The sequence below is a fragment of the Chrysemys picta genome, chromosome 2, assembly GCF_011386835.1.
Source record: "Chrysemys picta bellii isolate R12L10 chromosome 2, ASM1138683v2, whole genome shotgun sequence".
Taxonomy (NCBI): domain Eukaryota; kingdom Metazoa; phylum Chordata; order Testudines; family Emydidae; genus Chrysemys; species Chrysemys picta.
Window position 1 is genome coordinate 89,625,978 of NC_088792.1, and position 16,034 is coordinate 89,642,011.

At 42.6% G+C, this 16,034-nt stretch overlaps 1 long non-coding RNA gene across 1 annotated transcript; it reads left to right on the plus strand.

The window, feature by feature from the left end:
* Window positions 1-536: 536 nt before the first annotated feature.
* Window positions 537-10,870, plus strand: LOC135981397 (uncharacterized). Its single transcript, XR_010598387.1, has 3 exons — window positions 537-923; window positions 2,654-2,730; window positions 7,633-10,870. It is a non-coding gene; the product is annotated as an uncharacterized LOC135981397 (long non-coding RNA).
* Window positions 10,871-16,034: the final 5,164 nt, after the last annotated feature.

Here is a 16,034-nt window from a genome sequence, read left to right on the forward strand (position 1 = left end):
ACAAGAATTAGCCCAGGAACTGTGTACAATAGAAACCTCTCAGAGATAGCACTACACAATGGCAACTGTTTGATCCAGGTCACTGCAAAAGAGCTTTCCAGCAAGTGGAGAGAAGATATAAAAGGGGGGAAATGACATCATGATGGAACCTCACTCCCCCTACAACAACACACCTGGAAACACCTGAGGAACAAAGACTGAAATGTGGGAAGTGATGGTCCCAGGCTAGAGGGATTTCTAGCCTGTGTATGAAAACCTGAGATACCCAAGCTGAAAAGCTAAGGCAGCCTGTGCCTTAAAAATCTGCCAGCCTGTTTATCACTCAGGCTGAGAATTTGCGTGACAAAGTCAGGCTGGACGGCTGCAAGAGGGTCCTGGAAGGCCGATATATTAGCCCTAGAATGTTAAAGGCCCTTTTTCCTATAAGCTGAGAAGTGGTTACCTCAGGTCAATTATGGACACCTGAATCCAATTAAGGGCTGCCTGAGGCCTTTAAAAAACCCCTCCATGGTGCGGGAGAGACATACACACACAGATAAGCAAGCTGCTCCAGGGTGAGAGGCTGTCTCTCTTCCCATAGGGTAAATAGCCAAAACTGAGTGTCTGCTTGGTGAAGGACCGACACCCCAGAGCAAGCAATAGGATGACACCTTGCCCCAGCAAGCGGGCAAGGCAAGATACCCCCCTGGGTGTTTATTTTTTTTTTATGAGACTGTTTCCTTTTTGTTGTTTGTTTGGTGGAGGATCACCCTTAGGCTGACCCTCAGGCCTACCCTGAAAATACAACCAAGGGAGCACAGAAGAGGGAAGGCAAAGCCTGCCTAAGTGGGGCTGATTACCCCAGGCCCACCATTGCCTGAGGGGGAAGTGCTAAGGCTGGCGAGAGAAAAGAGATCCCTTGCTACAATATCCTATCTAATGTGGTAAGCTCAGTTTGTGGTTTTGTTTATTTGCTAAGTAATCTGCTTTGATCTGTTTGCTATCACTTAAAAAATATCTATCTCTTGTAGTTAAACTTGTTTTTTTTTTTTTTAGTCTAAAACCAGTGTGTGGAAATCCCAACTGGGAGAGAAAGCTGTGTATATTCCTCCACATGAGGGAGGGGGTGAATTTCATGCGCTTATGCAATACAGTTCTCTATGCAGCCCAAGCCCATATCATTTGGGGTTTATACTCCAGAGGGGGGACTGAGAGGTGCCTTAGCTGACCCTTCCCATGCAGAGCTGGGGGGGGGGTGTGTGTCTGTGTGTAGCTGCAGCTGGGTGTGTCCCTACCTGTATGTGTGCTGCTGGGGGCTTGTGAGCCTGTCACAGCAGTACAGTATAAAGGGAGCCCAGGCTGGTGGGCCAGATGGGCTCGGTGGTACTCCAGTTCCAGGTGGCACCTCAAGGGGAACTTGTCATAATAGGTATGGGGGGAAAATAGAGGATCATAGATGAAGATGTTAATACAAAACATTTTAAATATCTTAGATGGGATGGCCTCCTAGGGAGAGGTGGGGGGGAAATGACATTGAATATGAAAGTTAGTTTGCAGGCAGGAAAACAATTATGTAACATGAAAACAAGGATGAATTATTCTAAACAGAGAGGCAGACAGTGACTCCTTCTGCCAACCTTTGTGGGAATAATCCTTACTCTGGCTTGTAACGCCTGTGTCTTCAATGGAACTACTTCTCTGCGTAAGGGCTGTGTCAAGGCTGTATCCCCACTCTGGACTTTAGGGAACAAATGTGGGGGCCTGCATGAAAACTTCTAAGCTTAACTACCAGCTTAGCTCTGGTCCGCTGCTGCCACCATCCCAAAGCTAATTCCCTTCCCTGGATAGCCTTGAGAAACCTTCACCAATTCCCTGGTGAATACAGATCCAAACCCCTTGGATCTTAAAACAAGGAAAAATCAATCAGGTTCTTAAAAAGAAGGCTTTTAATTAAAGAAAAAGGTAAAAATCATCTCTGTAAAATCAGTATGGAAATTAACCTTACAGGGTAATCAAACTTAAAGAGCTCAGAGGACTCCCCTCTAGTCTTAGGTTCAAAGTACAGCAAACAAAGATAAACACTCTAGTAAAAGGTACATTTACAAGTTGAGAAAACAAAGTAAAACTAAGATGCCTTGCCTGGCTATTTACTTACAAGTTTGAAATAGGAGAGACTTGTTTAGAAAGATGTGGAGAACCTGGATTGATGTCTGGTCCCTCTCAGTCCCAAGAGTGAACGAACTCCCAAACAAAGAGCACAAACAAAAGCCTCCCCCCCCCCCCCAAGATTTGAAAGTATCTTGTCCCCTTATTGGTCCTTTGGGTCAGATGCCAGCCAGGTTACCTGAGCTTCTTAACCCTTTACAGGGAAAAGGATTTTGGAGTCTCTGGCCAGGAGGGATTTTATAGTACTGTACACAGGACAGCTGTTACACCCTTCCCTTTATAGTTATGACAGGCTGTTTATACATTTGGATAAAAATGTCAAGATGACTCAAAGAATGACAGACCTCCATTCACCTCTCTCCTGCTTCCCTCCCTCTATACCCCAGCCCCTCCTTCCCTATTGCTTTATGTCTACTTTACTACTGTTACCTCCCCCCACCCCACCCCCCAACCTAACATGTTATGTCTGTGTAGTCTTGTCTGATTTTTGTATTGTCTGGTCTTGCAGTTTTGACAAGTTGTAAAACTACATAATTCTACTGGAGATTCCATTAAGCATATGGTATTTGGAGACATGCACAAGCTGTAAGTCTTTTACCTTTTTGTACTTCATTTTGTTTCTTTATGAATGTTTTTTAAAGAGGTAAGGGCTGCTTAGGAGAGAAGTTAAGCAGGAGTGGACCCATAATTCATATATCCTGACCAAAGCCCACTGAAGTCAGTGGAAAAACTATTATTGACTTCCCATGAGCTTTGGATGAGGTCCACAAATTGGAGTCCAGACAATCAGAAGAGACCATAACCTCAGCAATCCATTTTCTGCCTTAAATTTAGTATGGGATCAGTGTTCTATTGAAGGACTGGCTTTGCACAGAGCATGAATTTGGAAAGCAAGGGTACAAGGCTTATTGGAAGCTAGATATAGCAACAAAACAGAATGAATGGACTAAGGATGGGCACTTTTACAAGTCAGTCATTACCAGACTGAAGAGAAGGATTCTCTCTCCATGAAGTTGGTAGCATCCTTCACCTAGGGAAAGGACAATTTCAGTAGTTCATAAATAAAAAGTAGGTCTTCATGCTGTTAGTTTTGCTTTCTTAGCTAGGAGTAGCTCACAGTCAGAGACCCCCTTGTGATGTTGACAATGGATGATTTACTGAGCTGTTGTCATAGTATCACTCACATTATACCTGTCAATGTAGAACAAGTAGTCATAATTTAAGGCAAGATCTACTATCATTGTGCCTGGCACAGAGCCTGTATTAAATGTTTATGATGAGCAAATGGGGAAAACAGAGCCCTCATTCCTACTCCTCTTTCTGAAAGCTGTCAGTAAATATGTAGTTAGCGAAGTATATGAACAATCACAAGCACTAATGCTGGGAAAGCTGAAGTGCTTTCAGTAGACAGTGTGCTGGGACACTTATATAGAGTCATGTCACTCTTTTTTGCTTTTTTCCAGCTGAGAGCTAATGAGCTGAAACTTTTCAACTTTTCTAATAAACTTTCCTTTTCCCAGATTGACAGACTGCACATAAATCTACATTATGCATCACTCATTTGCTTTCCATTGATCACAGTACTTATTCTAAAGAGTAGAGGCCAGATCTTCAGCGAGTGTAAGACCATATTATGCTCAGCTGATTTATACCAGCTGAGGATCTGGCCCCAGGTGAAACATTGCCATGACAGCTGTGAATTTACTTTGCATTTCAGTGCAAACTATAAGTTGCTTTGAAAAATAAAGTGTTGACAATCCTGAGCTATATCAACCATTTGAGTTTGGCCACTCTAGCTTGAAAAAACAATTCTTTGCACAGCTATAACACCTTGCATCTGAGAACCTCAAACTGCCTAACAAACAATGATTTAACCCTCAGACTTCACTATGAAAGAAATATCATTCTTTCCCCAGTTCAAAGATGGAGAAACTTGAGGCAGAAAGAGGTCAAATGAGTTCTCCCAAATTTACACCAGAAGTTTATGGCAGAGCTGGGAAGGGAATGGGGTTCTTCTAACTCTGAGTCCTAGGCTGTAACCACTAAACAATACTTCTTATTGAAAGACCAGTTTAACACATTCGATGAATTCATCAGGCCAGATTGTGACTAGAATTTACAGGGATGCATGGAGGCTGGGGCAAGAAGAATCTTTCTCCACATCTTACTTGAGCACATAAGGGACAGACATAATTATAGTCTCTGGTATCAGGAAAGTATGGATTCCTCAGAGTGCAGTGTACTCCAAAGAGGACAGGGAAGAGGTGCCAGTCAGGTCAGAAATACTGTGTAAATGGCCAGTCGCTATATTTATCTAACTTCCTTCCCATCCAAAAGAAGAAAAAGGAAGAAGCATGAACAAAAGTTAAAGAACAAAACAATTAAACACTTTTTGATCCTTAAACTATAGACTTAAAAAAGTTCAGGTTCACAGTTAGGGTTGCCACCTTTCTAATTGCTGGTAACCAGACCCCTGCAGAGGCCCTGCCCCCATTCCTTCTCTTCCCCTGAGGCCCCACCCACATCACTTGCTCCTCTTCTCTCTCTCTTCCCTCCCTCCCTCCCCCCACCATGTTGCTCGCTGGATTGTCTCTGCCTCCCTCTCCCCTGGCTGGGCTCCTGGGAGCTGCTGCAGCCCGACAAGGAACCTGCCTGCAGGTCAGGGTGGCCCAGCTGAGCAGGGGCAGGCATGGGTTAATGACCCAGTGCTTCCCCTCATCCTTCCATAACTGGGTTTTAGTTTCTAGTGTGTACATCTGACTGGACAGTGGCAGGTACCCTAATCGACCAGACATTGCATTTGAAAATCAGGCACCTGGCAACCCTAAATGGCACCTGGACACAGAAACCAAAAACCAGACTGTCCAGGTAAAACCCAGGTGGGTGGCAACCCTATTCACAGTTTAAGTTGGCTCTTATGCCAAGAGGTTCACCCATTCCTAATCACCTCACCCACATCAGATAGCAGCTGAATTAGATGGGTTTCCATTAACTAAGAGGCAGGGTTGAAAATAGTAAGAGATGGTTTACAACTTAATGCAGGTCTAAGAAAAATAAATAATTTGCAAGCCTGTGTTACAGGATTTTGGTCAGTTTCAGTACATAAGCATCTTGGTCCAAAGCAACTGTAGTCCTAACACCAGACAAACCTTGTCCTTTTTTGTCATTAACTTTGTAACTCTGCACTTCCTTATTCTTCCACATTAGATCATGTCACGTTAAGCTGGATCTCATCAAGTGATGGAGTGGCACAATGACAAATAGCACTTCAACATGTAGCTCACCAGAAAAGTTTCTTTTCTAGCAGGTACCTGCTGTTAGCCTAATCAGACTTTATGCAGGGGAATGTTTCCATTAGATTCAGTGCTGCAAACAGAAGCAGATCATGCCAAAACCACAAAGAATGCCAATGACTCCAAAGTGTTTGAAACTAGATGAAGGACCTCACTTCCCTGGCAGAGGGATGGGTATGTTTCAGGCTAGAAGGGATTCAGAGCCTGATTTGCAGTGATGCCTTAACCTAGATTCAGCTGGTGGCACGTGTCAATGCCTGCATGTACTTTTTTTTTTTTTTTTTTAGTGCACTATGTATTCCACAGCCACAGAAATTGGCCCAGAGATTTCCACCTTGCGACAGAATTTTGCTCCAAAATCTTAGCTTGCTTTTTTTAAAAGTAATGGTCTAGCTCCTATGGCTGTCCCCCCCCCAAGCCTCAAAAATATGAACAGTTGTAGTGGATACAGTCTGGTCTGTCTATATCCCCAGAGAGACCAGTACAATAGTTCTGGGAGCAGCCATTTGTCCTGTTCATCTCAATCAGAGCCCCATGCTCTCTGCGATTCTGTAATTTGGCATTTCTGCAAGATGTCAGGGAAATCAGCATTTCTGCGATGGAATTCACCATTTTGCTACAGCCAGGTGCCTGGCATTTTGACCTTGCTTTTCCTGCACTGCTAGGACTTCCCTGCAGCTGTCTTTCTCTGCAGATTCTCACAGGGGGAATTAATTGGATTACAGGGCTTGCTCCCTGCACTATTTCATGGAGCTAGGCAGCAGGAGGTTGAGGAGTAAGAACTGGACTCCAGGAAAAAGAGACAGACAGGCTGGCAAACTAGGCCCTCTGGAGAACAGAGCAGCAGCTGAGGACTGGAAAGACTCTGGCCCTAACATCCATGTTCATAAGTGATAGGATTTGTAAAGGCACAACTCATTTGGAGTCCATCACCTGGAAGTGCAGGTGTCAGCAGGGCACAAAAATTGCTCTCTTTAAAAATTAAATCAATCACATTCTGAAGGACAGGCTACAATAAAGCCTAACTTTTTCAATAGCCTGTTGAGCAATTTTAAGCCTCTCTCTTGTAAGAGCTCACTGGATGATTTATCTATTGTCAAATTCAAAACATAATTAAAAAGCCCATCTACTTAATGTAGGGGTAGATTGGGCAGTAGTCAAATGAGCAGTACTTTTATTTTAAAGGTAATCAGAGGGGTAGCTGTGTTAGTCTGGATCTGTAAAAAGCGACAAAGAGTCCTGTGGCACCTTATGGACTAACAGACGTATTGGAGCATAAGCTTTCGTGGGTGAATACGTCTGACGAAGTGGGTATTCACCCATGAAAGCTTATGCTCCAATACATCTGTTAGTCCATAAGGTGCCACAGGACTCTGTCACTTTTTAAAATAAAAGTTGCAGGGATTTTCATTCAGTGAATAGATAGGGCCAGATTGTGTCTGGCCACTGCACATGCAGACACAATTATCCACTACACCTGCCTGTCCCCATGGACACACAGAAGTAGAGGCTAATTGTACCAGAACAATTGCTGTCTGTTGTCCTAGGCAGAAGTTAACATAGAGCGAGGCTGATGCATTTTTGCCCCTAATAAACTAAACTAGAGTAATGGTGGTGATGACTGTAGTTCAAATAAGCAGACAGTCCTAGGTAAGGGCTTCTGTACTCTCCTCTAGGTGCTTAGTGCTTTTTAGGGTTCTAACACTATGAAAACATAACATAACTTTCAATGGGAGTTGGCCACCTACCTGCCCTTTTGCCCCTTTGAAAATCTCCCCGAATAGTCCTGGAGCCTACACTACTGCTTCATTCCTCAAGTTGGTCTAGCACACTGGTGGGGTAGCAAAGGAAAGGTTGCACTGCAGCTGCTGCCACCCGCTACACCATTTATATACCATTGCTATCACGAAGACAACATTCTCCAGGTTGTGAATCTTCACCAGTGTTAAATTCACTTTAAGAAGTACCCTAGCATTATATAAATAAGCAATACATGAATTTGCCTTACATTTTCCTGTGTTAAATAAATTTCCTTCCTACCCCATTTCAGACACTTCTTCCTCTTCTCCTGGCTTGTTTGGGAAGGATATCAAAGGAACAGAAAGGAAAAGAGCATGTTAAAAAAAAAAACAGGGTATGAACTAAATTTTCCAAACAGTATTATTCTGCTCATAGGCAATGCATATTATTCCAGGAGCTCAGCCCTGCAGAACAGAAAGCATGGCCGAACCTGAGCAGAAGGAAGATTAAACACAACACACTCACAGAGGAATGCAAATGTGTTGAACATGGAGAAAAATACAGCTACCTTGGACAGCTGCCCTGGAACATGAGAGGAGACAAAAAGAAAATCCATTTGGTCTGAGGATCATGAGAGGAAATAAAAAGTTATGATGGGGAATCTCCCGGTCAGGTGAGGGATGTCTCTCCCTCACTGTCTAGTCTCATTTAGCCAATGGCTCTGAGTAAGTATCTAGCACCGGTCATCAGTATTCCCAAGCTGAGTGGAATGTTGAGGGCTGATTCAAGCATAGTGTCTGGCTATTGTGCCTAGATCATTAATTGCCTTAAAGTTTCTTCTTACATACCAAATTGAACTGCAATGCCTATATAAAAATTCATACCTCTGTCAGGGATTGTTTGCCATCTTCATCTTATTATAGAAATAGGCATGGTGGGGTTCTGGGATCTTGTTAGCTGTTGGTATTATTGGCTGCAATTCAGGCCACCAACTCCTCCTACCTAGCCAAGAAAGGTAAATCTTTCTTGTTTAAGGATATGACTGTGTCTTTAATCCATTGACCACTTAGGGAGCTCCAGATCAGAATAGGCTATTCACCAGCAGCTACAGCTTTTTGAAAAAAAAATTATTGCAAAAGTTGAATAAAAATAGTTTTCAAAGTTTTTTCCAAAGAAAAGTTATAGATTTTGACAGAAAATTTAAAACAAATATTTCTGCCAAAATTGATATATTTCAATTCTGACATGCCACCACAGTGCTGCATGGGCATTGCAGTTTTGGTGCCTCGTGCCCCCGTGCTTCCCTATGGGCTGGGTTCCCTGGTCAAACAACATCTCCCTTGATGCACTACAATCTCCATTCTTGGTGAGTAGAGGCTTTGTATCATGGCAATTGCATGGCCATAGTGCTCCATGGGAGAAACAAGCCCACAGAGGGAAATGGGAGTATGAGGCTCCCAAACGACAACTCCCATGAGGCACTGTTTGGGTTTTGACTGAAATATTCCAGATGTCAGCTGAAAACTAAAGGTTTGGTTTGTGTTTTTCCTTCCCTCCTGCCTCCAGGCATTTGTCCACGACAACAAAATCAAAGATTTCCATAGGAAGCACACACTTTCCACCAAAAACAATAATTTAATCAAAAATCCAATTTTTCCTGTCAAAAAGTGTTTGACAGAAAGTTTTCAATGAGCCCTACCAGCAGCCTCTCTCCCAGAGGCACTGAGCCGGAGTCAGGAGCAAGCCACTGGGGCTGCTGGAGATTGAGTCTGAGCAGCTTTGCTACAGAATGCCCTCCAACCTGCACTAGCACAGCACTGCTGGTCAAGTGGGAAGGTGTGGCTCCTTTCCCAGTCTCCTTAGAGAATCAACAGCCACTCTTGGGATTAGAATCTCTCAGCTCTTGTGCACCAGAAGCTGAAGAGATAGGACTGGGTCCAGCCCCTTCAGGCACACAAAGGTGCAAGGAAATGTTTTTTATATCTTCCTCCTCCTTGCACACCCACAAAATCCAGTGCCTAATATATGGTGCTTCCCATAAAACCTCATACCATAGCTAGCAGTGTACATCATGTAAGTGCACTAATAACTTGTATCTTAACCACTTAGGTCACTATAGACATTCAGGAAAACAGTGTCTGAATGTCCTACTTGACAGATGATGCAATAGGTCCCCATCCCCCGCCTTCACTAATTTCTACTCTATAGTACTAAAGATTCCAGTAGAATTTCATGCGGTGTACTACCACATGGCCCTTGAGTGAGCGCTGGATCTAGTTTTCCCAGGAAATTTCGGCTATGAAATTTTGTATTGGAAAGACATCAAAAGTTCTTGAAAATTCTGTTTACATTTTGGGTCTTTATTGATGCTGGTTAGCAGATCAGGTCCAGACTCAGTGGGTAGCACCTCACTCCACTGGAATCAATGGTTTTATCTCAGAAGTAAGTACTCAACTTGAATAAGGGTTGCAACATTGGGACTGTAACTATTATTGATACACCACGTGAGCAACTAGTTTAAAGTCCCACAGAGAATGCTCGGCAGAGCTGGGATTAAAACCCAGGAGCCCTGATACCTGGTCCCCAGTCATGTGCAGTAACCACACATGCCCTGATAGAAAAATAAACTATTAACAGGTAGCAAAATTCTTTTTATAACTTTAATGTTATGTGGTTTATGAAACTAGGGTCACGCATTATATTAAAGTTCCATTTATAAATAGCTTATAAATAATTAGTAGATGATATAAACATGTTACAGTGATGACTAGTTTATTTTAGAGTTGGCTTTAAGCACATCAGTAGAAGGTGTTTTATATTTGTTACAAGAAGAGAAAGACACTCCTGTCTGCATGGACATGGGAGCAATTCATCCTCAAGATCAAATTGTTAAAATTAAGAAACAACCGCTGAGATAGTTTGGAAAAATCCACCATTTATAGGAAAACCATGGGGGTTTCTTGATGCTGGAATACTCTAAAAGAATATTTTCATGGAATAAATTGTTTAAATCAAATAGATTATCTAATGAATCCTTCTGGCCTGAAAATCTATGAACCAAAAAAAAAAGAGAGAGAGAGAGTCAATCTGAACTGATGTTAAATAAATAACGCATTAGAACGCTAGAGGAAACAATATAAATGAATGGAATTGTACAGTGGATTAGAAAGAGTATTCTCAATTAAGGTTTTGAACAGTGATGCTGTCATCTCATATTTTTCTAACAGGCTAAGATGTTAACATTTCAATGCATTTCTAACAGTATACAACAGCACCAATTAAAAATGAACTGGCAGATAATACTCAGGATACTGGAAGTAACATTCTGTCTGAACTTAGTGGTTGCATTGACCCTTTAGATGGATTCCTGTGAAAAAGCAGAAGCCATCAGACAACACAAGGACTAGAAATAAAGTATCTAACTTAAATTAAACACACAAAAGAAGGTTATTTTCTGTTGAACTCAGGCAGTCCATTCAGCGCATAAGGCCCTCCCTTTAAAGTGACACAGTCGCTCACTTTCTACTCCACAACTGATAATTTCAGTGTTCTTGTAGACACGTTGGTCCCAAGATATGAGAGACATAAGATGGATCAGGTACTATCATTTATTGGACCAACTTCTGTTGGTGGAAGGGACACATTTTTAAGCTTCACAGAACTCTTCCTCAGGTCTGGGAAAGGCAAGCAGATAACAAATTTTGCCATCTGAAGTGGAAACTCCATAACATGAAAAAAAAAAGGAAGCCAGACTTAACAGCAACAGCTATTCTAGGCCCACATGCTCAGGGTCTAATTGATTGCCATTTTGGGGGTTTGGAAGGAATTTTCCCCCACATCAGACTGGCAGAGACCCTGGGGGGTGTCACCTTCCTCTGTAGCATGGGGCATAAATCACTTGCTGGTTTGAACTAGAGTAAATGGTGGATTCTCTGTAACATGAAATCTTTAAATCAAGATTCAAGCACTTCAGTCACATAGCCAGAGGTTATGGGCCTATTACAGGAGTGGCTGAGTGAGGTTCTGTGGCCTGCAATGTGCAGAAGGTCAGACTAGATGATCATGGTAGTCCCTTCTGGCCTTAAGTTTATGAATCTATAAATCTACTTCCTAAGCAAATGCAAGAAACAAAGCATTATCCCCAAAGGACTCACCACATAGAACCCTCTGACGGCCACATACAACTCTAAATATTCTGAACAGCTCTGCAGAAGGATTTCAGAAAAACCTGAGGAACCACCTCCTGCACCATAACTCTGTAGGACACTAAAAATCATGGACTCAACCGAAACACTAATTTTATGGCTTATTACAACAATATGTAACCTTCTAGCCCTCCTGTGTCTTATGGCTGAAAATATGTTAATTGCCCACTTCATTTTAAGTGGTAGCCTGCAACATATCTGAATCCCTGTATGTCTGTCCCACCTTGTATTTCATTATGATATCATTTCACTCATGTATAAATACCTTGCACCTTAAAGGGCTTTGGAACCACATACACTGCACCATGGAAATGCAGCCACCTTTCTGGTGGAGGCACTTCGCACCATTGAGACAGAGAGTGAAAGGAAAGTTAGGGCAAACTATTACTCTTGTGAAAAGCACCATAGGACCGAGGACCTTACTTGCTCAAAACCCACACCCAGGCATTCAGCTTAGCTGCCTCAGGAGAAGGAAGGGCTGAAGCAACTCTGCCAAGGTTTGACACTCTAAATCCAGTTGTAGTTCTTCATTCAGTCTTTCCTCTCCTCCCCATCTAGTGCCCATCCCCCCTTCTTTCATCTGACTCAGTCTGAGCTACCAGAATCTTTAGACTTGAGGGGGAAATCCCAACATCTTCCCTCCTTCACCTTTGGATCCACCCCTGCTTCATCACTCCCTCCCACAGGCCTGAAGGGAGGAATTTGCACCAAGATCTTCACCCTGATCTCCCAGCCCTTTGGTCTGGGCTCCCCCACGCTCCCTGCACTGTTGCCAACTTTCACAATTTGTTTTTGCAAGTGACATGAATTTGCCTGGGCCTGGAGCAAGTCTGGTGATGACACGACAAGCTCCAGCTGTAGTGAATTTGAGCCCTCTGATTGGCATCCTGCTCCATTTGCCTGCCTTCTGGGGCAGAATGACTAAGCAGAGCTGCCACAGGCAGAGCTCTCTCCCCTCAGCAATCCAAAGCCATTCTTACAGGGGAGGGAGGGGACTACAGATCCCAGCAGCTCGGAGCTACTCCATTCCCTCATCCCCTCCTGTGAGCCACAAGGACAGGATCGTGCCTCTGCTCCTCCCACCCACCATTGCCACTGCAGTACCCAGCCTGGGAAGGGGCAGAGAAGGGTGAAGAGCCCCTGGAGCCACATAATCCCCTTACCAATAAATCTGGGAGAATAGGCAACACTAGTTGTCACACTGACAGAGGATTGGGCAGGGAGCATTCAAAAGCAAACCAAAAATACCCACAATATATATATATTTTTAAAATACCATGTTTTGGGGACAATATCATGAGTTTTGGGGGAGTCTGTCTTGTGATTTTTTACTTCTTGACAATATTGACAATACTGCAATACTGCAGGGAGCAGAGCAAGACACACACCCTAGAGCAGGGGTAGGCAACCTATGGCACGCGTGCCGAAGGTGGCATGCGAGCTGATTTTCAGTGGCACTCACACTGCCTGGGTCCTGGCCACCTGTCCGTGGGGCTCTGCATTTTAATTTAATTTTAAATGAAGCTTCTTAAACATTTTAAATTTACTTTTCATACAACAATAGTTTAGTTATATATTTTAGAAAGAGACCTTCTAAAAACATTAACATGTATTACTGGCACGCGAAACCTTAAATTAGAGTGAATAAATGAAGACTTGGCACACCACTTCTGAAAGGTTGCTGACCCCTGTTCTAGTCCAACATGGTCTCTACCTAGCAGAGACCAAAGTGGAATTATTACTTATGGAAAAACAAGAGTTGACTGAGCACTAACTAGGAAACAACGACTAAAGAACTTTTCTTGTTAACAGAAAGCATGAATTGAGCTTTTAGATAGACATTTTAAGGAGACTTTGTTGCTACAAGTACAGCTTTGGTGTTTCAAATACATGATTGCTTGCCGAGTTCAGTATGTCCTCTGTTAGGCATGAATTGGGTCCTTTTATATTTTTTGCTTTGTATTTTTTTCTGTGTTTGTTCAGATAACACTGGTCTACAATTTTTGAGAAGTCGTCTTCTTCAGAGATAAAATGTGCTATTTATTATGTATTTTGATGTGCTGAATTCAAATATGACAATTAAAACAACTGGCTACTGTTTCTAAGATATTTAAGTTTTTACATTTTATGTCTATGTATATTGTGTAGATAGTAGAGTTTTAATCATAAATTGTAAACCTAGGTCTTTTCATGTGTTTATGGTTGCTTTACGTGATAATATTTCACCTGTCCTGTTTATGTAACACTTGAAAAATCAGCAAAAGGGTTATGTAAATAAAATGTATTATGAAACAAAAGGCAAAAAACTATTATGTACATAGTTTAGTCCTATTCAGTGTCTACTCGGCGCTTCTTGGCTTGTCTCTTGTATTCCTTAAATGGAGCATCTCTTGTCACTGTCCAGCAATAGTCTGCAAGCACTGATGGGCTCCATTTGCCCTGATAGCGTTTCTCCATTGTTGCAATGTCCTGGTGAAATCGCTCGCCGTGCTCATTGCTCACTGCTCCGCAGTTCGGTGGAAAAAAATCTAGATGAGAGTGCAAAAAATGTATCTTTAGTGACATGTTGCAACCAAGGCTTTTGTATGCCTTGAGGAGGTTTTCCACCAACAACCTGTAGTTGTCTGCCTTGTTGTTTTTGAGAAAATTTATTGCCACTAACTGGAAGGTTTTCCATGCCGTCTTTTCCTTGCCACGCAGTGCATGGTCAAATGCATCATCTCGAAGAAGTTCACGAATCTGAGGACCAACAAAGACACCTTCCTTTATCTTAGCTTCACTTAACCTTGGAAATTTTCCACTGAGGTACTTGAAAGCTGCTTGTGTTTGTCAATGGCATTGACAAAGTTCTTCATCAGACCCAACTTGATGTGTAAGGGTGGTAACAAAATCTTCCTTGATTCAACAAGTGGTGGATGCTGAACACTTTTCCTCCCAGGCTCCAATGACTGTCGGAGTGGCCAATCTTTCTTGATGTAGTGGGAATCTCTTGCACGACTATCCCATTCGCAGAGAAAACAGCAGTACTTTGTGTATCCAGTCTGCAGACCAAGCAAGAGAGCAACAACCTTCAAATCACCACAAAGCTGCCACCGATGTTGGTCATAGTTTATCCACCTCAAAAGTTGTTTCATGTTGTCATAGGTTTCCATCATATGGACTGCATGACCAACTGGAATTGATGGCAAAACATTGCCATTATGCAGTAAAACAGCTTTAAGACTCGACTTCGATGAATCAATGAACAGTCTCCACTCATCTGGATCGTGAACGATGTTGAGGGCTGCCATCACACCATCGATGATGTTGCAGGCTACAAGCTCACCTTCCATGAAGAAGAATGGGACAAGATCCTTTGGACGGTCACGGAACATGGAAACCCTAACATCACCTGCCAGGAAATTCCACTGCTGTAGTCTGGAGCCCAACAGCTCTGCCTTACTCTTGGGTAGTTCCAAATCCCTGACAAGGTCATTCAGTTCACCTTGTGTTCTGAGGTGTGGTTCAGAGGAGGAGGATGGGAGAAAGTGTGGGTCCTGAGACATGGATGGTTCAGGACCAGAAGTTTCATCCTCTTCCTCTTCCTCGTCTGACTCAAGTGAGAATGATTCTGGTGCATCAGGAACCGGCAGTCCTTCTCCGTGGGGTACTGGGCGTATAGCTGATGGAATGTTTGGATAATGCACAGTCCACTTTTTCTTCTTTGACACACCTTTCCCAACTGGAGGCACCATGCAGACATAACAATTGCTGGTATGATCTGTTGGCTCTCTCCAAATCATTGGCACTGCAAAAGGCATAGATTTCCTTTTCCTTTTCAACCACTGGCAAAGATTTGTTGCACAAGAGTTGCAGCATATGTGTGGGGCCCACCTCTTGTCCTGATCTCCAATTTTGCAGCCAAAATAAAGGTGATAGGCTTTCTTAACCATAGTGGTTATACTGCACTTTTGTGATGCAAAAGTCACTTCACCACAAACATAGCAGAAGTTATCTGCACTGTTCACACAAGTACGAGGCATCTCTGCTCGCTTTGGCTAAACAGAAATGTGTCCCTTTGCAAAATCAAACACTGACAAATAAGAGAGCACAACACTGTATGATTTCTAGAGCTGATATAGGGCAATTTGTTCAGCAGAGTGATGTAAGCTTCATTATGATTGCATCATCCATGACGTCTAGGAATAACATGATGCAATTCATATCATGTATGACGCAATACCAGCTTCAGATTGCATCATTCATTGTTTTGCCTAAAAAGCAAGTACTGTCCAAACCCAGTCATAGATTTATTCATAGATCCAGTCAAAGATGTATTTTAGTCATTTCTGGTTTAAATTGAGATCCCTTCCCTTTAGAACTTACTTATCCTCCGCCTTTCCCAAGTCAAGGGTCGTATATACTGACCCAATAGCATATCTTGAAAACTAGAGCCAATCAACAATTTTAAGCATCATTTTTGTTCTCAGTGACCCAGAATTAGTAAAGTTTGACTACAGTTATTTCAGAAGCATTTTGGCTGTAGAGCAGTGTAATGAACAAAGTTATAGTCCTTATAATAATCTCAAACAGAAACATTGATGAATCATTCCCCAAAAGAAAGAGAATAAGTATTATGTACAAAGCTTTTGCAAACTTGCCGTCATTCCAA